Genomic DNA, 10,119 nt, shown 5'->3' on the forward strand with positions numbered 1-10,119 from the left:
TATTTTCATTATTTAATGTCTTGATTAAACCATACAAGCGCCAATTAATGAAATACAAAACTGTTTGATTTAATTACATAAATATGTTTTTGGTTTAAGTTTTGTGCTTTGGTTTGGATTCTAAAAGTTTTCATTCGTTTGTATTTGTTCTCATTGAAAAGATTATGAATTTATGTTGTTGACGTGTAAACGACCTTGACATTAAATATTACAGTAAAATGTAAGTTCCGTTAAGAATTGAGGCATTTTGTGAAAATGTTGGTAAGTTTAAATGATAGTAAATTATTAGTTATTGATTATTGTTATTAGTGAATGAAAAAGTTGTGATATACTGATATTGGTGAAAATTTTATGGAGGTGTTTTAGTTTTTTATTAGTGTTTGTCGGTGGTTATGTAGAAGTGTGATATAAAACAGTGGTGGGCACCATTAAATATAATACTTACCTTACGTAGGTCAGGCCCTGGTCCTTCGGGGCCTGGGCAACACGTATCAACCAAAGACCGTATGTGGAGGCAACCCCACATATAAGACCTTGGTCAATGTAGGGGCAACCCCTCATGCCAATTGTCACTATCCAGCTCCCCTACTCCCCGGGGAGTTGGTCTCCATTTCCTCTTCACCCCTTACATAAAAAATCGGCCTTGTGCCTAATTTGCTCGGTGGGGGGAGCAAATAAATACCCTTACCTTACGTAAGGGTAACGGTGATCACTAAGGTCGTTCCCCCAGAGCGAGGCCCATCTATTGCACTACGGTTGGGTTGACCTTTGCGATCGTCCCAAATGTGGACGACTCGGACGTGCTATTTCTAAGTGTGGGGTCTGCGTACGCGCTCACCCTGCCCTGTGTGTGATCATGAGATCAGGGGGGAGTGTAGGGAAAGGCGCGACTTACCTAATCAGCACATGTGCATAATTCAATGGGTCGGTCGTGGAATGAAATGAATGAAGAAGAAAGAAACAAAAATGGCTGCCTTATCTCTTTATATGCCTGCAATGTGACCACCTGATATGCAAATGAAATGCTCCTGGTTGGAGATAAAAGAGGGTTGATTTTTGAGAGGGTCGTTCATTTTGAAGTTGGATTTCAAAGCAATAAGTTGAATTAGCAGAAGTGCGTTGGGTGTTGAGAGAAGGTGCGTTGCGTGTACAGAAGTTGGAAGTTTGGACAAAAGGAAATTATTGGTGTGACGGGCGGAAGAAATAAAACTCAAGTTATTGAGTTATAGTATATACGTTCATAGATTACAGTTAGGGTGTCCGCCGATTGCAAGATGGTGCGACAAACCAAACTACGCAACTTTAATCCTGGATCACCTTAAATAAAATAAAATTGAAAAAATGCTGATAGAAAATGGGGGTAATTTTAAAGGAATTTTCAAGGGTGATTATTCATATTTACCGTAGTTTTCTATAAGTACGCTGATATAATTTTGAAAAACTTTACCTCAGAATACATAATTTTCCCTTATTTTCAACGTCGATTCCCGGGAGAAGGGGAGTATGGCGTAGGAGATACATAATTAAAACTAATGTCCTCATTTACTGGCATACCTACGAGGGCAGAGTTAGTCAGACACAAGGCCAATTTTCCATATGTAAAAAGCCATCATCGCATACATTATCTGCTTCTTTTTTTTGTTTATAAAATTGCCCAGGATTTATTGTTATTATACCATAGCAAGTGTATTTAATTGCCTGCGAAACAGATTTTCTTTATAATTTATTTGATATAAAATATATTTTTTCCCATATATGATATCACTAGGCACTACCTACACTACAGAAGTCACCACAAAATTACCCTCTATATGTAAAACGATGTAACTTTATTATAAATTAATATTATCAATATAACTTTTGTACCATTTAAAAGAAGGGCAAAATAAACTAGTAATAATTGAAAAAAATTTTTTCATCGAACGAAAATAATCAAATTGCGAGACGAAAATCGTGTTTACATAATTGATGCTTTAAAATAACGCCCCCATGTAGTAAGCATTTCGAACGTGAAAACATACCCGTTTTTAATAAATCTAGCAAAAATCAACTAATGGTCAGATTTTCGTGAACTTTTCGATACTTATCGATTTTAGAATGAAATTACATATAAAATGCAGTTTCCATGAAATATATGAGGGAAAATATCTTTTTAGTGCGTCCCTCCTATATTTATTTTTTTCGAAATTTTAACAAAATATATTTAAATCGATCGAAATTTCTATTTATTATGAAACATAAGAGTTCAAATAAGTAAAACGTATTTATTTTTAAACATTTAAATACACATATTGAACAAAAAATTACCTTGAAGTTTCAATTAAAAAAATGATATAAATTTAACATTGTTTTTTTTTTTTTTTTTTAAATAGGGGTTTTTCGAGTTAATATATACCATAATACCAGTTATGATATATATAGCATCAGTTGAATTGCGAAGAAAAAGAAACTTCTTAAAAATCAATTATTTTTTAAAAAGATTAAAATGATTAAAATTCAATTATTTCAAAATGTTCTGTTACAACATAGATTTTTAATTAATTGTGTTTAAAACTTAATAATTAAAAAAATATTTAATGTAAACATGCAACTATTTTATCGCCAGATTAAAAACAATTTGAAAATATTATTGCAAAAATATTAAGCATTTTGTAGCCCCCCCCGTCATATTTTCTAGTCTCTTTTTACCGAAGAAAATATGGAACCCCGTAGGTAACCAAATGAACATTCAGTAAAACCGTATTTCATATTTAATATACAAATGTTTATAATATTATTAATCATAAAACTGTGTAAATCTTAAAACCTAACAAAATTATAACAAAGATTAATTATTAATTGCAGTTTGAAGAAGATAAACAAAGGTTTAAAAAAATCATTAAGTCGCTTCTGATTTTCCATAGTTCGTATAGTTAACACAAATATGAGGTCACGAAAACATGAGGTCCAATCTTCACAATCGTTTGGCAGTCCCTAGATATCCCATACAGCGCTATGGCATAATTATTACCATAAAACAGTATGTTTTAATTTACGGGCCAATCGGCATTCGCAGTATTTTTTTTTTATTTATGGACTAATCAGCATTCACCCTTGAATTGTCGACTTTTAAATATTTTGGGGTACGCTAAGAACGAATATCGCATTTATTTCTTGCGCAAACGAATACTTATTCATATTTGAAGACATTCTTTATCCAACGTAATCACTACAGTTTGGCAAGCATGGCCGCCCGTCGTGCATTTAGGTAAAAACACCAAAGAGTGCCAAACAAGCCAAAAAATGACCACACCCCTCCTTTCACTTTCTTTATTTCATCAATTTGGATATATCACACACTTCTCATGAGTGGATAAATAATTAGTTTTATGATTAAAATAAAAATAAAAAATTTCGTTTTTTGACACAAACCGATTTTTTCTGACACCAGATCTGGCCCTCTTGCACTTTAGGCAAATGGAAATTAGGAAGATAGAAAAGGAACAGCATTCGTTTGACACCGGTTGAAAGAATGCCATTGATTGGATAGAGAAATTATGACGTCATTTTATGAATAAACAATTTCTTACGCGTAATTTTTATTAATTAGAAACGATAAAAAGATACGATATTGAAATTGATAGTATTAGAAAACAATTTTTTTTTTAAATAAATGATAGTTTTAGAAATAAATACATGCATGATAAAAAATACTTTTTTTTATTTAGTATAAAACAGTTTTTTTTAACAAACCAAAATTATAACTGAAATTGTTCTGATACATATTATTATACGTGAAAATATTTAATTTAATATAAATATAGTTTAAAATAAAAGTAAAATAGTTCACTATAAGTCAGCGATCGAATTGCTTCTACATTAATTATTTTTATTATTAAATACTTATTTACAATACTTTCAATTCTTAAATTCTATCTAAACTTTAAAAACTTCTTTTAACTGGAGAACTAATTAACGTTTTTTAAATTGAAAATAAAAGCAAAATAGTTCACTATAAATCAGAGATCGAATTGTTACTTAAATGACTAACTTTTAAAAATGCTTCTACATTAAATATTTTTATACTATTATTAAATGCTTATTAAATTCTTCTACAATAATTTGAATTCTTAAATTCTATCTTAACTTTAAAAAATTTAAAAATTCTAAAAATACTATTAATCATTAAATACTTAGTTATTAAATTATTTTCCAATTCTTTTTCAACAATTTAAATTTTTATCAATATTTCATAGTAATGACGTCATAATTTCTATATCCAATCAAATTGCATTCTTTCAACCGGTGTCAAACCACTGCTGTTCCTTTTCTATCTTCCTAATTTCCATTTACCTAAACTGAAAGAGGGCCGATTTTTTAAAATCGAAGATTCATATTTTTTTTTCATGTTTGTTATAAAGCATGGTTGAATCAATATTGTTTATTGTATTGCAATAACAATAACATTTTTAAATGGATTTAATGGGATTTATTTCATACGTGTAAAAAAAAAAACTACTTTTCACTCCAGGAATTCAATACATAAAGAAAAAAATCGGGATGAATTCGTGTTTTCTTTTGTGTTAAAAACAGAAAAATTCGTTTTGTTTGTTTTGACTTCTTTAGTAAATGGATAAAACTTTTTTTTTTCGTGTATTAAATTTATTAAAAAATAAAATATATGAAAATATAAAAGAACCAAAATTCAAATATGGAAATCACGATTTAAACGTGCAATTATTTAAAGAAAAAAAAATCAACAATGAATTTAGATCACCGCAACACGGTGTAATCGTTATTTCGTCCCTAGTGTAAACATGTCCGGGAATTAGTTAAGTGTGCCGAATTGTTTTCCTATCAAGTTAAGATTATATTTGTCAATGATGAAGAATTGTTGCGATTTCTCCAGTAAGGTTCTCTTTTGTGTGTCGAATTCATTAAAAACTAAAATCTATGAAAACATGAAATTCATCATATTATTTAAGACTGAACATTTCATTATTATTTGATCAGTCGAAGCTGAAAAATGTAATCAAAATAATCAAAAGAATCTTCATATAAAAATGTGGTTAAATACGTTTGTATTAAGAAAATCCGGAGGATTTGTATTTCACTGACCCATAGATCGGGCATTTTAAAAAGTGCACAAAAAAAACAAGAACACCGCCCGACCGATGTATAGGAAAAATTACTTCTTTAAGAAAAGATTTTCTTAGGAATTTAAAAATAAATGTTTTAATAATTTGTTTGTTTTATTTCCGAAATATATCGTTTTTAGTTAATTGAAAAATATCTTTTAAAAAAACAATGCAAAAAAGATTTATTTATGAAATAATTTTTTATTCGGCGAAAAAATATCTTAAATCAATGAAAAAAAAAAGAATTTTTTGTGAAATATTTTTTTATTCATTGAAAAAAATATCTTTAAAAGACAAAAAAGGAAATGGATTCATTTGTAAAACAATTTGTTTTTACTTCATTAAAAAATTATTTTTTTAAAAGTCATTGAAAAAAGAATTTATTTGTAAAACATTTTCTTTTAGTTCATTGGAAAATATCTTTAAAACATGGCAGCGTTTTAATAGATGATCAGTGTTCGTTTATTTGGTGTTATAACCGAATGTCGGAATTGTAAAATGAATAGTTCTCATCCAATCAGCGGCGACCGATATTTAACAGGTAGAAATCATTTTTTGTCAGATTAAAGAGGTAGGATTATGCATACGTCTTAGAAATGTGCAGTTAGTTAATGACGGTTAATACCCAGGAAAAGCATGTAAAAGTATAAAAGTACTTGGTGTAAAATGGTGTCGTAAAAGTAGTCGGTAAAGTGAGGGTGAAATTTTATCTACTTCCTTTTTAAATTAGAACAATGAGGGTCATGGCGCTCCTCGGACTAAATGTAATTTTTTTAATATAACGAAATAATGTGTATGTAATTGCAGTCGTTAGTTATATTGTGAAGGGGTCCTGTCAAAGGTCACCAAGGTAACGTAATGGCTAAGGACATAAACATAGTAAGTTTTTATGTGCCATCTCTTGTTGTCCAGAGGGGGAATTGAGTCTCTTATTATATACAAGAAGATAATGAGCTGCAGGTTATGTTCTCCAGCAGTCTCAGCACTGTAAGAGGCGATAAATTGTTTTATCTGTAACAATTTTTCTGCAAAGAAATCGGTCGATTCTAGAGCTTCCGTTTTAAACATGTGGTCTTGTTTTGTGCTCAGGACGCGCGTTGTTATTGCAATTGAGAGACTCCTAATTTAGAGTTATGAAGCTTAAGATATCTGGTTAATCTCCAGACACAGGGTGTTGTATGTTACAATGTTGAATAGCAGCAGTAACTCTTTATTTCGGTCGTTGTAATTCTCGTAGTTTGACATTTGACAACTGAGCTCTTCTCTACATTTCCATACTCTGCACTTATTGACCATCTGCTTCGCATTTCTAAGGTTATTGTCCAGTAGCTTTGCCATTGATAGTAACGAGAAAGAACCAGTGAGTGACGGTGTGATAATAACGAAAAAGATAAAGTGAGTCTTTGCCATTATTTGATTAGTCGAAGCTGAAACCAGTAATCAAAATAATCAAAATAAATATATAAAAATGTGGTTAAATACGTTTGTATTAAGCAAATCCGGAAGATTTGTATTTCACTGACCCATAGATCAGGCATTTCTAAAGTGCACAAAAAGCAAGAACACCGACCGATGAGAAATTAAAAAAAAATGTCTTAGGAATTTAAAAATAAATGCTTTAATAATTTTATTCTTTTATTTCCGAAATATATCGGTTTTTGTTAATTGAAAAATATATTTAAAAAAATGCAAAAAAGATTTATTTGTGAAATAATTTCTTTATTCATTGAAAAAAATATCTTTTAAAAAATCATTGAAAAAAAAGGATTATTTTTGTAAAATAATTTTTTATTCATTGAAAAAATATCTTTAAAAGTCAATAAAGAAATGGATTTATTAGTGAACAATTTGTTTTTACTTCACTGAAAAAATATTTTTAAAAAAGTCATTGAAAAAAGGATTTATTTGTAAAACATTTTCTTTTAGTTCATTGAAAAAATATCTTTAAAAAATGGTAGCGTTTTAATAGTTGATAAGTGTTCGTATATTTGGTGGTATAACCGAATGTCAGAATTGTAGAATGAATATTTCTCATCCAATCAGTGGCGACGGATATTTAACAGGGAGAAATCATTATTTTGTCGGATTAAAGAGGTAAGATTATGTGTACGTATAAGTGAGGGTGAAATTTTTATCTACTTCCTTTTTAAATTAGAACGATGATGATCATGGCGCTCCTCGGACTAAATGTAATTTTTTAATATAACGAAATAATGTGTATGTAATTGCAGTCGTTAGTTACATTGTGAAAGGGTCCTGTCAAAGGTAACGTAATGGCTAAGGACGTAAACATAATAAGTTTTTATGTGCCATCTTTTGTTGTCTAGAGGTTGAAATTGTGTCTCTTATTATATACAAGAAGATAATCAGCCTGCAGGTTATGTTCTCCAGCAGTCACAGCACTGTAAGAGGCGATAAATTGTTTTATCTGAAACAATAGTTCTGCAACAAATCGATCTATTCTAGAGCTTCCGTTTTCAATATGTGGTCTTGTTTTGTGCTAGGGTGGCCGTTGTTATTGCAATGGAGGGAGTCATAATTTAAAGTTATGAAGCTTAAGATATCTGGTTAATCTCCAGACACAGGGTGTTGTATGTTACAATGTTGAATAGCAGCAGTAACTCTTTATTTCGGTCGTTGTAATTCTCGTAGTTTGACATTTGACAACTGAGCTCTTCTCTACATTTCCATACTCTGCACTTATTGACCATCTGCTTCCGCATTTCTAATGAATGGTGGTGTAGTTTAAGATGTGTTTCTGATGCATTGCTGAATGAAGCCAATTGTGATTCTCTTTTTTAATTATGAGAGCTGATATTTGTGTTTTAATTGAAAACAAAGAGACTTTCGTCGCCGACAGTTTATTTTGGGGTCGAAAAAGTGAATTATTTTTCTTTGCAGTGACATCGCTTTCTTTTCTTTAATTTCTCAGCCAGTATTTTATTTTATTTGCTACAAATTTGGAGTATTGATAGCAAAAAACTTGCTTTTGATAAAAAATCCATGGGTTTTATGAGTTCTTAATTCTCTATTCTTTGTTGCTACAAATGATGGAAACACATGGATCTGCATAGATTTTATCAAGACTTTATATCTGAAACGCATTTCTGTCTTTTATCTTGGGTGCAGCATTTGTTTGTATTTTTTCATATTATGTTTTATATATGATTATCTCATGATGTTTTTTATTAATAGCTGATTTTATAATGAGTAGTATCCGCATTGCAAATCCCCCAAAAAAAACTATAAAGAGAGCCTGAAGACATCCAAGGAAGACGTTAAGTAACCATTTAAGTTAATTCAATATAGAAGAACAAAAATAAACTCATTGTTTACAAGATTATCAAGTGTGAGTTCTGAAATGTGTTGAAAGATTTTGTTTACGAGAACTTTAATATTAACATTGTTTACATGAATATGGTTTTCACATTTTATGGTGTCTCATATGTTTTCTTAGATCTTGTTTAGTAAAACATGAATATACACATTTTTCACAAGAATATGGGTTTCCCCTAATGTGTAATCTCATGTGATTTGTAAGGTGGTGTTTCTGTGAACCTGAATAACCACATAGTCCACAAGAATATGGTTTTACTCCAGTGTGAGTCCTCATATGTTTATTTAGGTTTGATTTATTTGAACATGGATAGTGACACTGTCCACAAGAATATGGCTTTTCTCCAGTGTGAGATGTCATGGTTAAAACTGTTCAAATGAATCAACCAATGAATGGTGGTGTAGTTTAAGATGTGTTTCTGATGCATTGTTGAATGAAGCCAATTGTGATTCTTTTTTTTAATTATGAGAAATGATATTTGTGTTTTAATTGAAAACAAAGAGACTTTCGTCGCTGACAGTTATTTTGGGGTCGAACAAGTGAATTATTTTTCTTTGCAGTGACATCGCTTTCTTTTCTTTAATTTCTCAGCCAGGATTTTATTTTATTTGCTACAAATTTGGAGTATTGATAGCAAAAAAAAACTTGCTTTTGATAAAAAAATCCATGGGTTTTATGAGTTCTTAATTCTCTATTCTTTGTTGCTACAACTGATGGAAACACATGGATCTGCATAGATTTTATCAAGACTTTATATCTGACATCGTCTCATTTCTGTCTTTTATCTTGGGTGCAGCATTTGTTTGTATTTTTTCATATTATGTTTTATATATGATTATCTTATAATGTTTTTTTTTATTGATAGCTCATTATATAATGAGAAGTATCTCCATTGCAGGCTCCCACAATAACCTAAAAAGAGAGCCTGAAGACATCCAAGGACAATGTTAAGTTAGCATTTAAGTTATTTCTAGTAAGCATTTATTTGTTTTTGATTAATAGCTGATCTTGCAAGATTATCAAGTGCGAGTTCTGAAGTGTGTAGCCAGATTTTGTTTACGAGAACTTTAATATTAACATTGTTCACATGAATCTAACTTTCACATTTTATGGTGTCTCATATGTTTTGTTAGACCTCGTTTAGTAAAACATGAATATACACATTTTTTACAAGAATATGGGTTTCCCCTAATGTGTAATTTCATGTGATATGTTAGCTGTTGTTTCCGTGCACATGAATAATCACATAGTCCACAAGAATATGGTTTTTCTCCAGTGTGAGTTATCATATGTTTATCTAGATTTGATTTATCTGAAAATGAATAATCACATATTTCACAAGAATATGGCTTTTCTCCAGTGTGAGTTCTTACGTGTCTCACTAGATTTGATTGATTTGAAAATGAATATTGACATTGTCCACAAGAATATGGTCTTTCTCCAGTGTGAGTTCTTACGTGTATCTCTAGTGTTGATGGAGTTAAACATGAATATGTACATTGTTTACAAGAATATGGCTTTTCTCCAGTGTTAGTTCTGATATGCTTCGCTAGATTTGGTTTCTCAGGACGGTAATATTTCAATTGTTCCCAAGAATATGGCTTTTCTCCAGTGTGTGTACTCATATGCCTCGCTGGATTTGGTATCTCAGAACGTGAATATTTC

The 10,119-nt window shown here is 30.4% G+C and overlaps 1 non-coding gene across 1 annotated transcript; it reads left to right on the forward strand.

Moving 5' to 3' along the window:
• The first annotated feature begins 680 nt into the window (after positions 1-680).
• Positions 681-843, forward strand: LOC145271619 (U1 spliceosomal RNA). The gene has a single exon (XR_013866024.1). It is a non-coding gene; the product is annotated as a U1 spliceosomal RNA (small nuclear RNA).
• The last annotated feature ends 9,276 nt before the right edge of the window (positions 844-10,119 follow it).

Source organism: Euprymna scolopes, chromosome 46 (genome assembly GCF_053919585.1).
Source record: "Euprymna scolopes isolate OS-2025 chromosome 46, ASM5391958v1, whole genome shotgun sequence".
Lineage (NCBI taxonomy): Eukaryota > Metazoa > Mollusca > Cephalopoda > Sepiida > Sepiolidae > Euprymna > Euprymna scolopes.